Genomic DNA, 5956 nt, shown 5'->3' with positions numbered 1-5956 from the left:
AATTTAATGCAATTAAGTATGGTGACAAAATTTAAATATAAAGCCATAATATAGTGACAAATTTAACCTTAATCTTGTTATTTTTTTTTATGTCCCAAGATTATGTTCTCTTTTTTAAAGAAAAAATCAAATACTTTTATTTTTTATATATTTCTGAATTATTTTTATGATTTTTTTTTAACATTAAAAGCTATGAAGTGTGAAACATTATTACTGTACAAAAAATTAAAATTTTAATATAAAATATATAAAAATTAAACCTTCATTTTTAAGATTTTGTGAAAGTCAAACAAAGGGATAGTAAACAAATTAAATAAATATGTTTTGTTAAAAAATTTACAATTAATTAACAACAATGTAATTGTGTTGTGTAGATTGTATTATGAAGCTGTCTTGTACTTTTCGTATAGCTTTTCTGTCGTTTTCCCTGATTGCCAACCTGAATCCCTTAAGGAATCAACCGGTTGACATCACCCAATTATTGTTCCATTTATTCAACTGATCGAACGGTTATCATTGATGAGAACAACTGGTCCCACTCTAAATTCATCGGCAAAGTTGCACCGGATCTCGCCCTAGTGAACCTAGACCGAACCATGGGTTAACGGAGCCGAGTCGCCAAGTAATGAACGGCTGCGAAATTTCATTTAACTGGGAAATAACTTCGAACCGTACGATCTTGCCACGTTATCATCGCGTTGGGACCGAGCATACAGTCAGATTTATGTTGGTCAAACAGATGGACCCTACCACGCAACTCGCCAGGAAACACGGCCACTGGGTCCCACTGCCTTCTTGGTGGCACAAAATAAGTCGAATTAATAACTGATAGTAGTAATAATTTAATTTTTTCAGTGTGTTAAAAAAATGATTTAATTTAATAATTTTTTATCTACTTTGCAAAATATTTTTTATAATATCATGATGTTTAAATACTGTCATTTTTTTGTTTTGGTGCGTAGGATTTGGTAACCTACTGACTGAATAGTTTTGAGATACAAAACACTTATAATCTCATTGAGGAGCAACTGTCTAAATTTTTCCTAATTTACCTCTTTTTCGTTTTCTTTTTGGTTTTCATGTTTGGTTATGCAACACATATTAAAATTTTGTTAATAAAATAAATTAGTTTATCAATGAAAAATAAAAACATCCATAATTAATTTAAATACAAATTAATAAATTATGTATAGTTATGTTATACATGAAAAAATGTCAAATTATGAATTTAATCCCTATATTCTACTATAATGTTATATTACAGTCCTACTACTATCATTCGTATAAATTAAGTCTTTATACTTGAAAAAAATTGTTAATATTAATACAATCATTAAGATCATCAAGCTTCTTTCATTAAAATTACGAATGTGTGAATTAACCATGTTGATGCGATGTTGACCATATTGACATAGCATTAGTCGGTACTTGGCTAGAATTTTTGAGCAATGTTAAAATAAGAACAATGTCTAATTATGCATTTGGTCTAGGTATTCTAAGTGTTGAATTTAATTTTGTACAATAATGTGTATAGATCAAGTCCATGTACTTTTCAAATTTGTTAATAACAATTTAAACTCTAATAAAAACTAATCCAATAGTTTAATAAAATACAAAACTAAATACATAATTTGAGCAAGAACAATTAGTTACAATCAACTATTTCATTCTCTCCAACACAAGAATAAAGAAAAGGCCTTTGAATGGGATAGGGATGAGGATTGAGGACGGTTCCACTCTCACCACATGAGTTGCATTACACAAGTAATTGAGCACAAGCCGAAGAAATGAAGATACCATAATACTAAAATACTAAGGATTGGCATCCTTACATGCAAGTTGCCTTCCAATGTCAATAAAAGTGCTTGATATTTCAACAAACAACTCATTGATATTTCAATGACACAAGAGCAAAAATACCATACCACATCCCATGATCTCAATTTGGTACTTTATATACTTTTCAGGTTCGAAATCTTCTTGTGAAACAGGAAGGAGAGGATTGGCAGGTTCAAAGAGGTTGGGGATTCTTTTAGAGCTTTACCTTTGTGAGTTTGCTCATTCCAACAAATGATTTTCGTTCGTCAATCTCCTTGTCTTGCCCTGTGGCCCTCTCTCCTTTTCAAACGTTGCTTCAAATTCCACTTTGCACCAGCGTCCTTCCATTCTCTTTTTGCATCTTATAATTTTTTTTATTCTCTTTTCAAACGCCTAGGTGTAGTCAAAGCTTTTATTTTCTTTTTCTTTAGATTCCCCTCAATCTCCGCTTTGTCCAATTCTCTCTTTGAATTTCTATTTATTTTAAACTCGTATTACTTTATATTTTTAATAAATTATTTTTATTTTTTAAAATTTTAATTAAAATTATATAAAAGTTTATTAATTTTTAAAATAAATATTCTGTTTCAAAAAAATATTTCACTAAACATGCAAGTTTAGCTATTAGTCAACTCTTAATATTCTATCAACTTAATAACGTGATAAGAGTAAATAGATAATTTTACTTTTGATTAATTTTTAAAATTATTATTATATAATTATATTAATTTTTATTAATTAAACAAAAAAGCTCTTTTTTATTTTTTTTAAAAATATAATAATAATTTTTTTAATTAATAAAGAAAGTAAAGACATTTTAGGTTTTTCATAATCTTTGTTAATAGCGTTTGTACTCTTGAGAAGGAATGTTTATTTTGAAAACTAATCAATCTCTATTTAATTTTGATCAAAACTTAAGAAGTAAAGATACTTTACTTTTATTTTATTTTTTGGATAATCCTCATTAGTCTATGGCATGATTTTGATATTTTTAACTGTTTTTCTTCTTAAAATATAAATTAAAGGAAAAAAATGGTGAAATCACCTACATATAAATGAGGTGAGAGTTTACTTAGATTTGACAATTCGTGTTTTTATGCCTTAAATGTGTCAGATACTATGAGACACGAAATACGTTAAAGTTAAATACAAACACGATACGAATATTATTTGTGTCTTAAATTTGAAACATGTACACGTATACATTTAATAACCGTGTAATACGACATGACACGATTAACACATTTGATAAACGTACCAATATATGACACGACATGATTAATAACACAATTAACATGTTTAACAAGACTAAATAAAAATATTTACAATTAAATATAATTTTATTATTTAAATTTAAAATCAATAATTATAAAAATAATTATAACCAAAAAATAACAATAACATCGAATATAACAAAACAAAATTTAAAATTAAGATTTTGGTATGGTATAATTATATTATTATTTTTATAAAATTTAAAAATCTTATTAAAATAATCTCTTAAATTATTTAAATAAAGTTAAAATAGTCTTTGGTTATGAATTTTTAACAAATTGATAAACGTGTCATGTATACACGTTTAAATACGATAATATAATTAAACACGTTTATACAATTAAATACGATAATACGATTAATTAAATGTGTTTTAAACATGTTATTCATATCTAACATGTTCAGATATAAAAATTTTTATATCTTAAATATGTCAAATACTATTAGACATGAAACATTTTAAAATTAAATCTAAACTTTTTTAACTTCGTGTCTTCTTATATTGTATGTAAAATTATCAAATCTAAATTTACCCAACCAAAGCTAAAACATGCCATGTAGCCACTTAAAAATCTACATCACGTTTTAATTTACTTTTAACTATTTAATTTGCGTCTAAATATATAGTTAATTAATTACTATATAATATTCTTATTTTAAAAAAATCTGAATTCAAATCCTTTCCTTTAAAAAAAATTTAAAATTTGATTATAAAATTAATTTTATTTCGTTACTTGTAAGTAGTTATAGCCAATAGAAAATAAGTGTAAATTTTTATCAATTAAATATTAAATATTATTTTAATATAGAAAAATAATTATATATTGGTTGAATTGTCTATTATTTTCACTTTTGGAGGGACTGCGATTCCGGGCTGAACAGCACAACCTTTGGCGGTTGTGAAAGGGTATGGTGCGTGTATTTATTGGAAGAGAATGGAAATGGAAAAAGTAGAGCAGTCCCGTCATAGTCACAGCCAGCAACAGGCATATGCAGTGTGGGTCCGCAGCCGCCGACATAGTGAGCCACGTCAGCGTGCAGTTATTGCACTCATTAGTCAAAAGCAAAGCTTTTCCTTAATTCCACTTAATTAGACATTTAATCATTGATTATAAGCTTAAAAGGATGTCGCCGTCCAGCTGCCATGTGAGCGTGTCATTGAGAGGCCACCCTTTCCCAACTCACTCCTCGTCTCCATTCATTTATTGCTTTTGCTTTCATTCACATACTTACCCTTGCGCCTTACCCCTGTTAGTCGCTATACTTAGCACTTTCCACATTGATAATTTGATATTACCGTGGGGTTAAACTATCATTCTATTTTTTGAATGTCATCTTAATTCATTTCAAATCTATTAATATTTTAAAAGACATTTTATCTTAAAAGATGTACTTATATATTGTATAAATATTATTTTTATTCCGTCATTTTGACAATACAATAAATTTATGACGTAGCCATCATTTCTTATCTTCTTTTATTATGTATTAGGCCAGCAATTATTTGTTCATTCTCCTTGTTTAATTTTTTGTTATTTACTTTTTAATACATCTTTAATTATCATATACAAATGTATATATTATTGACATATGCCGCAGAGTCAATTAGATTGATCAATGGATATATTGTCATTTAATATATATTTAATCACATAATATTATGTGATAGAAGTTTTTTTTCATGTTAGTGCAATAATAAAAAATTACTAAATACTGATTAGATGAAGTTCATGAAATATAAAAGCTTTATAAAAAAATTGTAAAATTGTTACAATTATGAGATCACTATGCATCAAAACCATATTCATAAAATTATTCCTGGTTATTGTATTGTTAAGATAGAGCATTGATAATGCTCAAAGATTGATACTTGTTAAGCGTCTTTACTTGAGAAATAAGCAATTGGTATCATAGATTAAAGTATATGAGATATTTGAGTATAACATGTGGATTCTTGTTAAAGAACAAGTTTATTGAACATGACTTACCATAGAACTTTATTTGGCATTTCACTCAAATGTGTATGGAATATATTCTTATGTAATAGTTGTATAGCTAGTCCTCAGATTTGAGACACCAAGTCATCTTGTATAAAAAATAACATACTTTAATTTCACCTTTACAAGTCCGAATGTGATTAAATGCTTGAATATGGTATTTTTGGGTATGCCATAAAACATTCAAAGGTGGATGAGTGGTCAAAAGAGAATTTATCACCCAAAGTAGTATGGAGGAATGTATTTCACTAATTCTCAATTCTTGATTAACTTGTATAAAGTCTTTGGCCAAATTATGATGAATTTGAGGAAGTTAGTTTCCTAAATTCATAAAGTTAGTCATGAATTATAAGAACTAATATGGAATGTCATAAATAGACATTAAATCATGCCTTATGACATATCTAGGATATTTGATTAAATGATCATATTGTACTAAGAGTCTTATCATTTAAGGGTTTTGTCAAATTCTTTAATTGACTATTTTACATTTGAGTGATCATGATGTGTTGCTAGATACCACTAATGATCTATAAATATAAATCAATTATTAAATTGATATTTGATTATGATTTATATTTATTGTCAATATGTTAGAAGCTTAGTTTGGCTATATAAATATATTATGTTAGCCAACTAAATCTCTAAGCTTTCAACCATTTCTTAGCTGTTTCATAAAAATAAGAAAGGAAAAATAGTTTTCTTTGTTTGAAAGAAATAGGATTCGACAAGGCTTGTTTTGATCTTCTTGTTTTTTTTGAAAAGAAAACTTGTTAGCTCAAGTAAAAATTCTACATTGAGACTATCTTATTAGGTCATTGTGTGAATTATTGTTAGAGGCCAAACACTTGAGTGGTTGAAGATTT

Source organism: Theobroma umbraticum, unplaced genomic scaffold (assembly GCF_002168275.2).
Source record: "Theobroma umbraticum cultivar Fairchild unplaced genomic scaffold, ASM216827v3 scaffold_56.0, whole genome shotgun sequence".
NCBI classification, from domain to species: Eukaryota; Viridiplantae; Streptophyta; class Magnoliopsida; order Malvales; family Malvaceae; genus Theobroma; species Theobroma umbraticum.
The sequence above is the reverse complement of the archived record's forward strand: the minus strand, read 5'-3'. Positions refer to the sequence as shown.